This window comes from Pararge aegeria, chromosome 1, assembly GCF_905163445.1.
Source record: "Pararge aegeria chromosome 1, ilParAegt1.1, whole genome shotgun sequence".
In the NCBI taxonomy this organism is placed as follows: Eukaryota; Metazoa; Arthropoda; class Insecta; order Lepidoptera; family Nymphalidae; genus Pararge; species Pararge aegeria.
In genome coordinates this window covers 9,202,693-9,221,307 of record NC_053180.1, presented here as the reverse complement: position 1 = coordinate 9,221,307, position 18,615 = coordinate 9,202,693, and the positions used below count along the sequence as shown (strand labels likewise).

At 33.8% G+C, this 18,615-nt stretch overlaps 1 protein-coding gene across 1 annotated transcript in view; it reads right to left on the bottom strand.

Annotated features, from left to right (window-relative positions):
• LOC120626136 (orexin receptor type 1-like) overlaps positions 1–18,005 on the bottom strand; it is a 77,335-nt gene extending 59,330 nt beyond the window's left edge. The window contains exon 1 of the mRNA XM_039893438.1: positions 17,707–18,005. The gene's annotated coding sequence lies outside the window, so the exon portion shown is untranslated. The remainder of the gene's footprint in view (positions 1–17,706) is intronic.
• Positions 18,006–18,615: the final 610 nt, after the last annotated feature.

Below are 18,615 nucleotides of genomic sequence, written 5' to 3'. Positions count from 1 at the left end.
CCATAGTGTAAATAAGTACCTTTAATGTTGTTATGACTCTAAAGCAAGTGCTAATAAAGTGACTCTGAGGCTCTTTGAGTATTAAATAGCCTTAACAACTAATGAAACTACGCCCAAACACAAAGTTTCATTGAGTGGCTAAAGCTCTTCTGTCACAAAGTCACACGTTAGAGCTGTGAAAATATTTGCTTTAAGTTTATAGTACATTAATTTCGGAGGTTGGGGTTAGCGTGAACTAATATTTGCTTTTTTGATAGAGATCTGTTTCAACAATAATATGTTTACCGGACCACGGTGAAGCCAACTATTAAAAAAATACGACCTGCCTGTAAAAATATTATAATGACTAAGTTCATGCGATTTATTTGAAGCGACTTCAAAAAAAGAACGTGGGCTTTCAATATTCAATGGAAATGTAATCATAAATATGCAACGATATGAATTCATTAAAATATTTTTATAATATTTACTTAATCAAAAATCGGTCATTAACCGATTTGTAAAAATTTTCTTTTGATTAAAACAGTACACCTACTTCCTAAATTGTACCATTATACACACCTAACTATGTAAGGTCTACAAAGGTTCGTGGTGAAACTCGACCGATTATATTTTTTTTATTTATAACCCTTAAGCTATTTCTTAAGGCAATATCTAGTAAACAAAAGAAAATAGGTTTACATAGAGAAGAGAAAATGGCACTTAACTATTTTGTCTTTGTCAATTTATCTATAGAAGATAAAGGAAGCAACTGGATTCAACTTACTAGAAACAGAAACAAAAGAAAATTGCGTGTTTAACGGATAGGTCTTAGTGCTGTAGTGGACTGCAATAGAACAGTAAGTATTCCGTCACAATAGTCTGCAAATGATGAAAGTTATTTATTATGTTTATACTATTAAATACTTTACCCGCCCAAGTTTGTTGTGGGGTTCTTCTTGTTTTTCGAATGTAGATAGTCGCAACTATACCACCTTCTCACTTCCATGTACACATTTTTTTATGTAATGTACGTATCTATGGGCCTGTTTAATAAAGGAATATTAGACTTTGGACTTTACATTAGAAGCTTTACAATCCTAGTCATCCATATATTTACAAACTACTTTAATATCCACGCGTGCTTAAAACTTATAATGGACATTCTTAACTTCTTACACGCTTCAAGATAAGTTGTTTTATAGGATGTAAACAACGTTTGTGTATGTTTTGGAACTCTATGTAGATAAGTTAAAGTCGCGTGTATATAACAGCGGAAAATAATAAAAATAAAATCTATAAACCACGACTAAATATAATGCCACCAACACAATATATTAACATTCCATTCATTAATGTACCTCTTTAGACCTTGGAGCAGCCCAGTCCAGCTTTTCGGAGTTATGTGCATTTTTAATTCAAGCAATTAATGTCATTAGATTTAACGGTAAAGGAAAACATCGGTAGGGAAGCTGCAATTCTGAGAGTACTCTAGAGCGTTTTCAAAGTAGTGTGAAGTCTAAATGTATGTTATTTGCCATTTCGAGAGGAGACTTGTAGACTTGGAGACTTGACTTGCCCCGTAGTGGGTTGATAATGGTTTGATAATGATGATGAGAGAGAAAATACTTGACCTATCAATGCATACATTTAAAAAATGTGTAAAAACGCATCTAGTACAGCGAGGTTATTATACATTTGACGAATTCCTCAATGACGAGGTAGATTGGAAGCAGCCAGCCTCGCACTCATCTCCCGCAAGATAGTAAAATGATTGTAAATGTTGATGTTGGAAAAGAGCAACTACTGAGTTTCTTGCCGGCTCTTCTCGGTAGAACCTGCTTTCCGAACCGGTGGTAGAGCCACTACAAACATACTCGTACATACTTGACGTTTCAAAAGTGCTTATAAAGTAGGCCTACTTGAAATAAATGAATTTGAATTTGAATTTGATGTATAAACGGAGTTAGTTTTAATCGGTCTTTAAACTTACGCAATTTTTTGAAGTCATACTTCTTTTAAGAAAAAAAGAGAATATTATCATCAACAATCATAATTTTTCTTCGAGCAAAATTATGAGAGTGAATTTTTACGATGCGCGCGCACACCGACACTTGAATTCAACATCGTAAAGTTAGTTCTAGGTGTCATAACTGGTGACATAAATCTATAACTATGTTCGAGTTGTATATTCTAGTATTTTTATATTTAGAACACGTGTTTCCTAACTGTGCAAACAGTCGCTGACAACCGCAACAGTAATGGCGCAGTCACCTGAGAAACAATTTTAAAAAACAACTTATGACCATAGATAAATATAATAACTATTCTATTCATACCAACATTAAGAGTGCCAGAAGAAAAATAAAGAAATTATGTCAGTTGAATTTGCAACGATGTTTAATTCAGTTCTTTCTTCTCTTTCTTTCTTTGCAAGGATGTCTTTTATTCAATTTTATCACGGTATATTCAGTGTCTTTGGGTACAAATTGAGTGCACCATGATTGAAATAGGCAGCAAATACTCATTTACAATGGTTATTTATCTAAATTATAGTATAATTCTGACCTAAGTAATTATTCAAAAAGACTAAAAAGTATTGAGAAATATATATATATATATATATATATATATATATATATACTAGCTCTACCCTGCCACGCTTCGCTGTTGCACATTTTGTGGCAAATTGGAAATGGTGAACAACTTGACGATTTCGAGTTAAACTTATTAGAATCGCGTTTTGTAATTATTTAAGAAGCTGAAACTAAAATATGTCCACATGGGATCCGATTATTTAATACAATTGCTTCATATGTAACGCAAGATATAATAGTAAAATTTTGAATCTTGCACAAGAAAAGACAATCTCAATAGCGAAAGATGTATTTAGTGGTTGTACTTCGGCAGAGCAAACTACTTGCTTCCGTCAAAAACTACACAAAATTTCATTAATTGATACTGGAGGATTACCTTACGAAACTGTATTCGTGGTAAACGTCTTCTACGATAACAACAAATATAGACGTGTCTGATGGCTTAGCAAATGGGGCTGTTGGTAGGCTAGTTTATATAGAATATAATGATGGTAGAGACGTAAATGTTGTGTGGCTTGAGTTGTGTGTGATTCATTGAAGATTGGTCAAAAAATACGAAGAAAAGTCGCTGCGCATCAAATTAGTGAAACAGCAGTGCCTATAGGCAAACGATACTACTAGTATTATTTCTCCTTACATTAATATGACAGTCAGACAGTCCGAATTTGCAAGTTCATCACAGTCGTCAGTAGGTGAATTTTGTGTAGCGGAGTGTATATTGGAAGATGGTCACAAAATTGTTTTAAATGCAATTTATATTTCTACAAATCAAAAAATTAAAGACATTATTTATTTTTTGAAGAGAACTTTACTTCCATGCACATCAATTGAAGCATCATATATCCTTTTTTTTATCGGTGTGAAACACTGAACCGCTTGGTGGCACGTTTTTTTCGGTTCCCAGAGCAGTAGACCAGATCAGAAAAGAGGAACAAGGACGAACTGGTTAATACGAAAGTGCATCAAACCGCACTATTTAGCAAAAAATGTTACGCTATGGCAATAAGAATCCATCCGATCTCAAAACACTTTAAACAAAACATTCCCGCAGAAGTTAGGGAACTGGTTGCAAGGAATATAAATCTATGCCTCATATGATTAATTTTCTACTCTAGTATTATTAACGATTTGTATTAAAATTGCATTTTTTAAACTTATTTCATGTGTTAATCGCAATCAATTGTTTGTAATCTTTGCACACCAGCTAACGACCAGTGGCGTGCACTCCATACATGCACAAAATGACTGCATACCCTACATTGATATAAAACTCGTATAGGAGGAGAATTTGTGCCGTTTTATGCAATTTCACTGGTGTATGCATACCCTGGTAAGAAACCCAGTGCACGCCACTGCTAACGACAATAGGTACATTGTGACTTCTTAATCTATATTTAAATGGCATTTGTGTAAACGTGTATTGTATAATTCAGAAATTATATCCCCTGCCGGAAATCGAACCAAGGAATCAACGAGGGATCACACCGTGGGGAACAGCAAGTAATTTTTTTAAGTATAAGATAATGAATAACGTTTAACCTTGACCGATCAACTAGTTCACAAGCAAAGGTCATCACTTAATTTACCTATACAGTTGATTACTTTCGATCCATGCCATTAGCACATATTATTATTTTGTTTTAGATAAGACACGTATTTTTTATATTTTCGCAGATAAGAAATATACTTTAAAAATATACTTTAACTGTAAAGAAATATTTTTTAACATACTATAGATATGTTATGATTGTTGGTCCGAACATGTACGTGACTATTACGAGGTTCAGTGGCTCGTGAAAAAGAATATGTTCGAATCAAATGTTTTGGACGTTTCTGATCATAAAATTCAAATAAGCCACTAGAGTCTAAAAAAATACGTTGGTTAATATATCGGCCCCTTTTTAATCAACTTATTTGGACTTTCTAATAATAAGAATGTCAGGCCTAGCACGTCATTAAATGAAAATTAACCATACTTATTCGCTTTATCCCATGTGGGTGTACTTCAAATCAGATAAATCCCTTGCTGCGTCCAAACAAAGGATGCTTATTTTGTACCCTCATTCTATAATTTTCTTTTTGATACAGAGGCGATATTGGTTGACGCACATTTTAAAGTTACCTTCTTTTAAAGAAAATTTATAAGCGAAATGAATATCTTTAACAAACTTCCAGGTTACGTAAAAAATTTAGTTTTGTATTTATCAGAAATAATTCTTTGTATACAATAAATGACTATGATACAGTAATTTTACAGTTCTTTCAGTAAGATACCAATCTTACTGAAATAACTGTAAAATTACTGTAAAATAAATAGAACCTATCGATCTACCTACCTTAACTCTTAATCATACTGCCTGTATTTACATAACTTAATTGAATTGTACTTACTAATATATTATAAGGAAAAATCTTGCATATAATACATTTTCTTAAAAAAAAAAAATTACAAGTGTCAATTTATTTATTGAAATTCATGAAAAATGGATTAAAAGTATGATTAATCTTTCCAACCAAATCTTTTCATTATCAGAAAAAAGATAATATAAAACGAACATGATGTGGTCCTAAGAATTTGTTCTCAGCATAAACTATTTAGAGAAATGAATCCTAATTTAAAGGGCGTAGAAGTTCTACCAAGATTCAAATTCTAGTACAAGGTAATAGATATCATAGTTTACGATTTACCGGAAAGGTATTCATAGAGTATGCCTATTCTACTTTGAACTTCAGACACATCCCTCGAGGTTCGTGTAGCCCGTATATCCTTTTATGTTATCCCATTCTGGGTCTTATCTTTTTGCAACAAGGAATTATTTCCAGTTTTAGGTTTAGTTATAAACAGTAAGCCCTTGACGAAACTTTGTGGTTTGTCAAGATGTTTTAAACTTTATAGGTGCCTACAAAGCATTACTTGGAGCTACATGACCTAGTTGGCTAAAAGTAAGTATATAAATAAGACTAGGTATAGTAAAGTGAATATATTTCAGCTTTTAGACGAAAATGGTTAACATCACCCGCTTTATCTTTGAATTTACAGGGTGAAAGGTATAACTAGAATTGGTTAGTTGTGTAAAAGTTTGTGCTAATATTGCCATACAGAAAAAAACAATTTCACAAACAAGCACGATATTTTGAAATCAGCAAACGACCTAAAGCTCAACAAACTAGTAACAAGTTTGGCTCCTAACAAAAGTGATATCACTTATTTTGTTGAGTTTTTACGGCAGTCAAATAATTTGATTTGACCAAATTGGAGGTAAAATCGTATAAACGTTATGCCCGATAGAGTCACACAGATACATTTCTGCGCAAGGGGTAAAGCAATTAATTTCCAATTTTGAACAATTAAAGAGCTAAAATATCTACTACAGGAACCATGTAATTCAAATGTTACCTATAATATTCGGATTCATCTTCGGCTTATTTTAAGCATTACCGTCATGCAACAGTGAAATGTCGATAAATCTTTATGATATTAAGTACTTAATATAAAAAGTCTAACGAATCACTGGGCCGATTTTCTTTAATATCAGTAAAACATGGTCTGGCATTTTCTGGCTTAGAAATAAATTATATTTCACTTCACGTATCACAAAGGGAAAATCTTACTAGGCCGAAATCAGTTGATGTGCCAACAACGTATCGGACTAGCAATGAAGGTGTAGAGTTTACGGAACATTGCCTACGTGACAATGACGGATCGGCTGAAAGCGGAAGGCTGGTAATATGGGCATTCGAAATTAAAGATTACGTAGATAAATATGGAGGATTTTTTTATTTACTTCGATATCAAAACATAAAATATACAAACGTAGTTAGTTATCAAATCGAATTATAAAATATTATATTCTACGATTTTGACGCACAACTTTTGATTGGGTACATTAATAAATAAACGTGTATCTATAAACATTAGGCATAGTAACAAATTAATGTACTTTTTGTATTATTATATAAAGATGATGTCCCGAACGTGTGATGTGTGCGTGAATAAAAATTAATATTTACCTTGTTGTATTTTGAATTTTGTTACCATACGAATCTTATAAACAGTCTCATTATTAAGATTTCAATGTTTGTAACATTTGTTTTATTTTTATGCTTCTCCAGCTAGTTTTTTGTCAATATTTAAAGCATGCTTAGGTAACCTCTACCTACATTTTACAGTCTTAAAATATTTTTTTGGTTTTTTATAGATTAAAGTTTTAGTTATTTATTTCTAACATTAACGGCCTTCTACAGCGGCCGTTTAAATACGTAATTTACGTCCACATAATGTTATTAGGTGCGTGTATGTAGTTACTAAAGTAATATTATAAATGAGAACCAAATGTATAACTATTTTACTACAAATCTTACGTAACGTATAAACTTCAACAACGGGTTGTATCCAAACAATAAAAAAACATATTTCTTATTCGCATATGAATCAAAATATGTAAGTAAACAATGTTTTGAACGCAATAAAAAGTCGTATTGATTCAAGTAAACACGTTTCGCAGTCAATTTATTTGTAACGTTTGATGCTTGAATTCAACAGGTATAGAGTATATTTACGGACGCATGTATCGATTTGTTTACTATCATTTTTTTTGAGAGTGATGAAAATACAGTAATTTGCAAACTTTTAGGTCGAACTGATGTGAGCTTGGTAAGTGACGGTATGCGTACAAAAGAACCATCATTTTTAATACATTTAAACAAAGGAGGTATTTCCAACCTTCGCGCTGCAGTGGTGAGCGCTGTGGATATATAGAAGGTCTCGAGTTTGATTCCGGCCAGGGGCAATTTGGCAATCTGTTCTAGTGGTAGGAGGCTTCGAGCGTGCGTGGTTGCCGCTCTACTGGCAAAGAACCTACCAAGCGGTTAAGCGTACCGATACTATTTTGCTTAGAAACCGTTTAGGGATATAGGTTAAATCAAAACTACATCTTCAGATACCAGCGGATGAGATTGCAATTTTTTAGTCCAGGGCTGACTTGTACTAGAATAAGAGAATCATTTGTATAAGTTTTTATCCGACTGTGAAGAAGGAGGGGCATGTTTATTGAGTGTATGCATATTTCTTGGGCACGCCCTAAAGCCTAAACGGCTTGGTGTATATTTATGTGAGTAGTGTTAATAGATTTGTCTTAGTCGAGAGTTATTTTTTTTCCTACTTTTGATGAACCGAGTGTGGGTAGGTCAAAATTAAAAAAAAAACAAAAACAACTCACAACTAAGACGAATCTATTAACACCACTCACATAAAAACTCTAAGATCACTCTACGCCATTATTGAAAACCAAAACAATATATTCGAAAAAAACCTTGTTTCTAGCTTATCAGTTCTTCAATGAATTTAATAAAGATGCCAGATGTTGACGCAGTCAGGATTTTTGTTTTTTTTTTAATAACTTTTTTTTTACGCATAACACAATTATTAACAACATCAAAAGCTTAACGCTTAATCTACGTTAGATATCTCAGGGCAGGATGAGGGATAGCGAAAATTTGACCTCTTAAGTCAATCTATTTATAGTTACTAATATGATTCAATGTTACTCTCCAAAGGCAAATATGTCACCCCCAGTAATAGAGCTGTGCTATCCTCAATTTCCACAGCATCCCACGCGCGTACTTGCAAATCAAATGGGGCGCAGACTACTATAGTTCTGCACGCCGATTCGCCTGCGTGATCACCTACTATTAGTGTGAACTAAATCTCATTACTATGTATTTGAAAACTAAAGTCTCGACGACTCGACGGCCGATTGGCGCAGTTTGCAGTGACCCTGCTTTCTGAGCCCAAGGCCGTGGGTTCGATTCCCACTACTGGAAAATGTTTGTGTGATGAGCATGAATATTTTTCAGAGTCTTGATGTTTATATGTATGTTCTAAGTATTTATGTATATTATTCATTAAAATATTCCCCAGTTATCTTAGTCCCATACCACAAGTTACGCTTACTTTGGGGCTAGGTGGCGGTGTGTGTATTGTCATAGTATATTTATTTATTATTGAAATTATTAAAGTAAAATATATACGAATTTTCTTTCGTAAAAGAAGAATAAAACTACAACTAAAATCATGTTCGCATTTATAATAATAATAGTTTTTTTTCCAGATCGTTTCGGGAAACATTTCTGTGTATTACCCTTTTTAAGTACAAAATACCTTACCAAAAATAGTCGTCAAGCCATTTTAGGTGCATTATTTGCGTAATTATTAAGGGGGACAAGATGTCATTTTGTGGCCTATACCTAAAAATTATTTAACTACGCAACAATAAACGAACATCCGCTTCTCTGTTGCTGTAAAAGAAAGCAAAAAGCAAAGAAACACACTCTTGCATAAATAGTATAAATAAGAAACGGAAAAACTAAAAATTTAATTTTCAGATTTATATTTTCAGATTTTTTTATATTATACTTTGATCTGTTTAATCAAATAAACTTATAATCAGTAGACATTATTATTCGAAAGGTATATTCAATTTATTACGCGTAAAAGGTTAAAAATTCTTTAAGAAAATCCTTTAAAAAGCGTTGCGGCCTTATAAAACATTTTAGTAAACCTCCTTTACCCCTTTATAACCGCCTGTAGGTCGAATATCAGAAAGTGCTTGCGTCACTACAGCCAACCACTGCGTAAATTTCAATATCTGATATTCAGGCCCTACGCTTCAGCGATGATGAGTCAGTAGAATAAAATATTCCCTTTTGTTTAGACAAAGGAATCATAATTTCAATTTTATTTTACTCGATGCTTTTGAAAGTATACTTATGGTCGTTTTCACTAAACGTAGGAAACGCCTAACAAGTCCTACGCCTACGGTCCCGAATTGGCAGTAATGTTGAGGGGGATTTCGTAAATTGACATTTAACAAATGAAAAAAAAAACCTATGTCATCTTCCGTATGGATTTATGTTTATTAAAAAATAATCAAAATTTGTTTAATAAACATAAATTCATACTACGATCATAATACGAACACAAAATACAACAATTTGTGGCAAGTGTCATAGACAAGTTAAGTTATATGGGTTGCCTAGTAAAATTCAAATCTTCTAAGATTAGGTGTTACTCACTTACATGCATTGCCAATGTCGTCGCCACACACCTTTACAACAATCGTTACCAAAAAGAATCGCAGGAATCTACGATCAATCAGCATTATAGCAGCGTGTAATAAATCTATCATGTTGTTCGCAGCGACAAAAAGTTACGATTATTCTTGAGCATATTTCTGACTAAATGGTTATCCGTTGTACGCGATTTAGTTTACGCGCGATATTATCCTATACATTTTGGTTAAGTGGTATTTTAATTGCCTAAATTAAAACGCACAGGACTATGAAAAGATAGGGGTGAGTATGGGGAATCGAACTCGGTTCATTGTTCAGGAAGTAACAAGGAAATGGAAAAGTGCACAGAGCATTAGAATAATAGGTCGCGATTTAGTTTTGGTACACCGTTCTGAAATCGAATCGATAGACGACACGTTCTTAAACATAAATTTAATCAACTCAAAGTTTATTTTGCAATGATCAGCCAAACCGGTTTTATAACCTGAGATAATTACTATTGCACCGCCCACACTAACATATATTATATGCAAAACAAGCAAACAATACGTACTACATCTATGTCACGCAACACCACGCCTCCAAAACACATCTCTACGCAAGCGTCAGTCCTTAGGAAATATTAGCTTTACGTTCCTTGTAATAATATCGGGATCTTTTAAAAAAAAAAACGGATTCATCATCATCATCATAATTATCATCATTAACGGAATCATCACCATTAAAGATATCCGAGCTAGGGAAGTAAACCGTACCGAGTAACCGAGCCGTAAACCACCACGCTGGCCAAGTACTGGATTGGTAGACTTCACACTTCTTTGAGAACGTTATGAAAACACTCTGGCATGCAGGGTTACTCATGATGCTTTCCATCACCATTTTAGCAAATTATAATTGCTTTACATAAAAACGCACATAGCTCCGAAAAGTTAGAGATGTGCCACAGATCGAACACGGTCCCCCGAAAGAAAAGCCGAAGCCTTACCCACTACGCTACTTCCGCTTATTTTGATTAAATTTTAAAATAGTTTGAACCCTTCGCCTTTATGATGTTAAGTCTAGCATTTATAGACATGCTGGGTTTAAGCTCTAAATCCGTGACTAGTTAACATCTTACCAATAAAGTCGTGCCGCCAAGAGATTAAGATGTAGATAGGGAGTATGTCGCGTAGAAACTGATTAGTGGGGTTTGCTATAACTCTCATACCCCAGACAGATTAGCCCACTATTAGGCACCACGACAGATAGATTTTTAGACTGTATCATCGCTTAGGTACTATCCGTAGACCAATACTGTTTCTCATTTTACACGAAATTTAGCTATCCACTATGGAAAGTTACGAAATAACCTGGGCTAACTTGTAGTGGAATAAAAATAGACATTATTAAAGATGAGGGTGATAAGTTATGTTAGATATTTCAATATAGGTACGTGCATGTAGGTGTTCAAAGCGGGTGCACTTGAAAGTCCAGGGATGCTATAGCTTATTTATATATCCCATCTTATTTCAGCCCGTAAAACCGCAGTTTGTCAACTTTATGGGACATTTGTATGCAGTTTTCACGAACTATAAACCGCTACGTTTTTCCCACATGAAGCTTGTTTACGTTGAATATGACTGCAACTTTTTGGGCGAAATTTTATTTTTGCTTTATGCAACGAACATAAACCTACTAACGGATACGTATACACAATAATGTTGTTGAATAATACATTATGTCTTACCAAGGCTACCATTAAAAAATATTTATTTAAAATGACTTAAAATATTTTTTTTTTTTATAGGTTCACCCTGCTTCTCCAATATGCAGGTTTTTGGGCGTGAACGAATTTTATCAAATGGAAAAACTTAATTTCGTTTTCAGGCCAACAATTCCCTAATTTCAGGCCGTAAATTTTGAACAGAAATGATTGGCCCACCGCAGGAAATCGTGATCTGTAGTTATACATGCTGACCTTAACTTAGAAAAGAATGAAGGGCATGAAAGTTTGAATTAAAGTTCTTCATTTAAATTTAAAAAAAATTATAGCATTTTGTTTTCACTTTGTCAGTATAGATAGGTTCCACGTTACAATGTCTTAATCTCAAAAATTCTACGAATGCGAAGTTGCGTACATCAGCTAGTTACTGTTTATAAGAAACTATCATCATCATTGTAGTTGGCCACAGTCCTCATTTATCATAGGAGATATGGTTTTAGAGCATAGTGTCACAATGCTGATTCAATAAAGGTAAGGTTGATTGTAAGGGAACATAGTTTCTACTAATAAACTAAGATTCTCCCCGTACTTTGAAAAAAAAAGTAACCTTGATCGGAAATTGAACCGCCAAGTTTCCTAAAACGTACATCGCTACGCCAGAAAGATTCAAAAAAAAAAAGTCAAATATTAAAACAGCACGGTCTATAGAGAATATAAAAAAAATGTAATACGACCTGTCAAAGTGTGTGTGACCTGTGTAAGTGAATTTATTTCCATTAACCGACAAAAAAGGATAGTTAAGTAAAATTTTAACCTTTTTTTTATACACTAACTCAATTTACGGGGCCAATGATTCAATCACAAATGAAGCTTTAAAGTTTTATATTTATTTTAGTTTTTTTAGTAGGTACCTAAAATTTTCTACGACCTAGTTCCTGGGTATATTTGATAAAACAGTGAAATAAAGGTAAATAATTTTTACTATTTAAAAACAAATCAATATTACGGTGTACACCCTATAGAGATAGCGAGCGATGCGGTGCGAGAGTCGAATCTATCGATCACTATTTGAATAGGTAATTTCATTTGATTAGCCTCCGCTGAAGATTCTTACCATATACTTTTTATTAATCCATGAAAAAGACGATTGCTGATATTGATTATTTTGTCACATCAATATAATAACAGAAAACGTTATGTTTAATAGTAATAGACGCTTCTTTTTCATAAGAATTACTTATTCGGGCAATAATATCGAAGTAAGTTTTTGTGCTCTAACATTTTGGGGAATGATGATCCATTACATTTTATTTAGAAAGTTCAGCACTCGTTCATGAACTTTAAAGCTCGCGGGAGGCAAAAATGTGTTATAACTTTGTTTGGAAGCGTGCCTTGCTTTGTAGAAAACATTTCCCCCAGGCATGAGGAAACATAAAGGCCAAATTCAGATATCAAAGTCAAACACCCCTGTTATACAGTTATTAGGTCAACATTGCACATCCAAAGGAATCATTCGTACTGTTGAAGCTATTCGAGTCTATATAACTAGTCGTCGTCGTCATCAAATTCAACCATTACTGGCCCACTACCGAGCACGGTTTTCCTATCAGAATGAAAAGAGCCTTAGTCCACCACGGTGGCCAAGTAGTGAAGATTGGTAGACTTCACACACCAATAAGAACATTACAGAGAAATCTTAGGCATGCAGGTTTTCTCACGATGTTAAAGCAAGTGATATTTTAATTTCTTAAAAAAAACTGCACCCGAATACAGGCTCAGTCCCCCCGAAATGGAGGCGGAACCTATATACAGCTTAAGAAATTTTGAAGAAACTTTGATAGAGAATAATTTTTTTTTTTAATTGCCTATACGCAGGGAATCAAACAGTTCTGGCGGAATGAAAAGAAAAGAACTTCAGAAAAAAACTAATAAATGACGGCTGATTATAGATTATATCCAGACCGGTTCCAAAGTAGGTTTTAAGTGCATTATTATGTACCATAAACTGCATTAAAGTGTAACCTCCATGGTTAGAACCTAACGAGCTCTTTTGTTCGTTAAGCCATTGTAATGCAGTAATTAACCTCACGGAAAACAGCACTGCGCTCACTAAGAGCGGATTTGTTACTTTCATTATGGAAAATGGAGACGAGGTGCCATTTTCAGCTGACGTGCTTTAATCATTTGAAAGGTAGGTATATAGGTATATAGGGATTTACGTAAATTAACTTATACATAATTCTACTAACCTAAAATCCGTCATGAATGATGTATTTTAGGTTAGTTGTATTAATGATCACTTCTTTTATCTATTAGGTTCATCGCAGTGAAAAATCACAAAAAATGCAAGTACGGGCTGGCTACATGACAAACGTCTCGCGAGTTTTTGCATGATATGAATTAATGTATGGGTAGCTGCGTCGCCGGTAGCCACTACCTCTGGCATGTGTTATAAATATTTCCTTATATTTGTTTCAGTCACTAGACAATTCACCGATCGCATCGCACAACTCGCACGTTAGAAGGTACAAATTGGCGGCCTTATCGCTGCATTGCGATCTCTTTCAGGCAATCAAAGGCGTAAAATGAAAATGCTATAGATGCATAGATGGAGTATTATCATCGTGAGCGTCATAATTAAAATCTCACTACTGGACACAAGCCCCCTTCCTGTCTCATATACAACAGTATTCTTTCAAACCATTTTTTTTTATTAATTGGTTATGTTGGATGGATTTGTGTTACAAAATAACGCCAAAACGGCTTAAACGGCCCTGGATGAAATTCCACAGATTCTCGGACGAAAGATTTACTTTCTGCTTTTCACGGAGAAACAGTTTTTTTTTTGCATAGCGGAAGTTCACGATTCACAGAATAATATAGGTTATAGATTTAGATACCTCTGAAAATCAAAATTTCAAACGGAGTAGCGCGGAATATCGTCAAGTCCCTATACCTAATATTATAAATATGATGTGAACAAAATCATAGGCAATCTTAGTATGAATATAAACACTTATCAATTTTTATCAATTAAACAGATTTCAAACACTCTACGAATAACTTGACCTCCGTAACAAATTATTAATTTTGCGGTTAATTAATTCTGACTTACTGAGCAGTTGTTCGCTAACACTGTCTTATTAATGGGCGGTATTCGCATCTAACTTATCCAATATAACTTGATTAGATGTCTATTTTGTCTATATGTCTATATTAAATTGTCGTTTCGTATGAAAGAAAGTCCAAGTATTTTTTTTTAAGAACATCTGTCCCATTTTTGTTATTCGAAATATTCACATGCAAAGATACATTGACGAAGCTTCTTTATAAGTGGAAAATTATCAATGGCGTTCTTGAAGAAATGCGTGGATCACTGAGGGGCGCAAGATATGGAGGTGAGTACGGTAGGTGACGGGAAGCTTCATACTGCTAGCTGTTGTAGCTTGGAGGCCATCTTTAAACAGTGTGTCCAGCTTGTGTGATGCCCATTAATTGATGAAACGATGATGTTGATATATATGATATATAACTTGGTCTCGTTTGAACTGCTCGTTGTCTGACGTAAAACTAAGCACGTTTTAAAGAACACAGCGTCAGCACTGGTATATTAATAGACGGAAGATGATGACGACAATGATGATGATGATGTTTATCACTTCAGAAGTTATAAGACTGAGATAGGAATGAACGAACAAATTGCAAGTTCACTTAAGTAAACTGGAAGACCACACTCTGTGACAACTCAATTAAACAAATCCGTACTACTTTTGCCATTTAAGCGAAATCCTACAGAAGCACTTAGTTATCAGGTATACCTACTGGAAAACTAACTTCAGTCTTGTATTTGAATCACTGTCGTGCTACCAGTAGCAAAAGGGTCCGCACAGAACAAAATTTTCATCGGTCATATAATATTCCTAAAAACATATACACCATTGTAGACAATTATCAATAAATTAATTTATGCAAAAGTTACGCTTGCCGCCCGCTGAGTTAAATTTCATAGACAAATCTCCAACTGTCCAAAATTCTTCATTTGACAAAATAAGCAAATTTTCAGTAGGTACACGCAATTTATAGTTGCGAAAGCTAAAATTATTAGGCTTTTGACATACTAGCTATCATTTTAGGAACATTATATAACGTTGTTTGATACTGATGAGTTTCACATTATTGTTGAATTTTGATTGTTCAATGGTGTGTCAAATCGGAATAGTTAAAAGTTATTCAGATATTTTTTGATAAGACTTCTCTTTTTATGTGCATTCACTAATATCGAACCGATCCGTGCTACTAATATAGAGTGTAAAATTGCCTTTTTTTAATGCAGAGAAAATAGCTGTCGCATACCACTCCGTTGAGGGAAACGGATTGATTATGTGGGAGTAGCAAACACGATAAAATATGTCCCTCAACGGAACTGAAATTCCATAGCTGTGACAGGCAAACCAAGCCACTTTGAAGGTTTTATTTGGTATTTGCTTTTCCTAACCACTTTCCTAGTGGGAGCTACCCACTCATTATCCATTATATGCCATTTCATGGTAGTCTTTATCAAAGAGTTGCTCCTACGAAAACCAATTAGAGCGGTGTGTTTGGTGAAACCTATGTTACCCTATCTTGCAAACGAAGGCGGGCAGTGCCCATCAGTAAAACATATGACATTAATATTTGCAGTCATAAATTGAAATTGAGGTAGTAGAATCGGCAAATATTTTTTTTGTTTCCTTTTTTATATTTAATACATTTTCTACATTAATAGACCTACAAATAATCATTACCAGCCCAAATTTGTATTAACACAAGATTGGCAGAACGAAGCTATCACAAGATTCACAACCGTGTCTATACATGATTCCGTCAAAGTCGTTGTATCAATAGCAAGAGGCCGGCATCAATTAAGAGTTATACCTACTGAATTTATGCTCCCAAATATCCTACAGGTACAGCAAAGAGAACCAACATACGACTCTGTTGCGAAAAGCGAAAATACCTGCACTATATTCGAAATGTGATGAAAAATCAACTACAGAGTTTGGAGCTTAGTCACAATTTATTTCGAAGAGTGTGCGAAAGGGGAACTTTTAAATCTATTAAACTACCTCACGTTTTTGCCATCGAACCGCAAGGCGTCATTAGGATCTGCACATATTAAACGCAATTAATGTCCTATGGTTGCGTAGAAAGCTCTTTGCTTGCTCGTTTCTAATGATTATACGCACCGCAAAATGCCGTTTTGGCTTCCAACTTCCTTACCAATACTAATTACCTTTAAATAAGAAAAGTAACACTGGGTTAGGCAAGCCCGCTTTACTTTACACAGTATTATCATTTACCGACGATTATTAGATTTATGTGCGATGGTAACTTCTAATTAATCAAAAAGAAGGAATAATAAATTATATTTCCAAGAATAAACCTCCGTTAAATTTAATAAAGCAAAAGTTGTGTTTTGTAAAGTTATTAAGACAGTTGGCTACAATGTGTTTTCAGAATTGTAAAATAAAATCACGTATTTCTCACACAGTAAGATACATCTCTTAAAAAGGTTTTTCAATAAAAAATTTCATCTCTTCAGATTATTCCGTTTACCTTTACTATCCGAGTTTCTTTTTATTTTCCTTTTCAAAGATTGTATTTGAGTGAAAGGCCTGAAGATATAAGATAATGGGACTAAGGAATTATCACATACCTACGTCTTATTTTATTGTGTGCGTCGTGGGGTTTGAATAAAAAATGTTACCAATTTTCAGACTATTGTTATTTATTAGAAAACATTTTTTTTTTAGAATTTCAAATATTTAAAATTAATACACATGCCCAGAAGATGCATATGTTAACCTCGAGCCTCTTAAATAGCAGTCTCATTTATTATCAATACTTTTGAAAGTGGAAATATGTTTATAGCCTACCTACCAATAGTTTTTCGGAAAACAGTCTACTAAAAAAGGGAAAGAATAAGATTCCTTATCTGTGAAACTCACATTTATGCATTCAAAGCTAGAAAGTCTAATATCTACTGCGTATTACATGCGTTATTTCGCACGAAATAAAAAATGTGCAATAATTTTCATAATATCATAAAACCTTAGAAAAATTATATATTATACGTATAGTAAAACTACGTCAATGTTTTTCAAAAATGCTTGGAATACGTAACATATAATTTATCATCCTTTGTAAATTCACCATTATAAAAACTTAATACTTTTAATCTTAGTAAGAAGGTTGATAAAAACCGCTAAAACTTTCACTATAATTTCCTTTTGCTTCGCAAATACATCAATCACAAAACAATTTTAAACGCATTCTAGGTAAATATCGCCGGCGATAAGAAATAATGTGCGTACTTACGTTGCAAACAGCTCTGGCAAAAGTTCAGAAATTTTCACAAATACAAAATTATGAAAACGATTTACAACCACTCACAAAAACTGAAACTTAAAAAAGTCACTGGTTTAAATGTTTTAAAGTAACTGTTTTTAAAACAATAAATTGAATCTTTCGGCCGTTAATTATGAAATGTAATATTGTTTCCACTTCCTATTTTATTGATCCTTTAAAAACTTTTCCGGTGTTTGAAATTCGAATTCATACACTACGCGCTACGATATCAGGCATGCACTGCGAGACGTAAGCAGTGAAGAACTGATTTCCCGCGCTCGAGTTCGCCCACGACTGAAATACGCCGTGCCACAGATTAAATAAGAACAGAATGCTTGGTTTGAATGCTCAATATACACGATTCTGTACACTACCAGGTTTTCGTGCTGTAAATTTTATTCTAATCGCGCAATAACTTTTATTTCGGATCACAGATCACTAATGTAGCACTTATGAACGCCATTATTGTAATGCTCGTTACAGATTTTTAGCTAGTGCTTTATTACCTTTAATTATATTTATTCTTTTTTGAAAGGATTATAAAGAAAAAAAGTAATAACTTGCCTGAAGAATTCTATAAGGCATTATTTTCATTTCTGTGTATTTCATATCTATGCTTTTGTATATTGTCATTGTTTCCCCTTTCATGAATCGCAAAAACGCGCTTGTCATGGAGATTTATTGGCGGGCATGAATAAATTAAAATAATGATAAACTAATCCACGGTAACGGGTGGTAACGGGTTAACTGCTGATATCAAGGCCAAAATTTTCAACACATAAGTTCAACTCTTAAGGCCAGAATCTTTCACATACAGAATTTATGCTAAATAGTTTGACTGTAAGCCGTTGCCGTTCGGTCTAACCGACCACTTTGAAA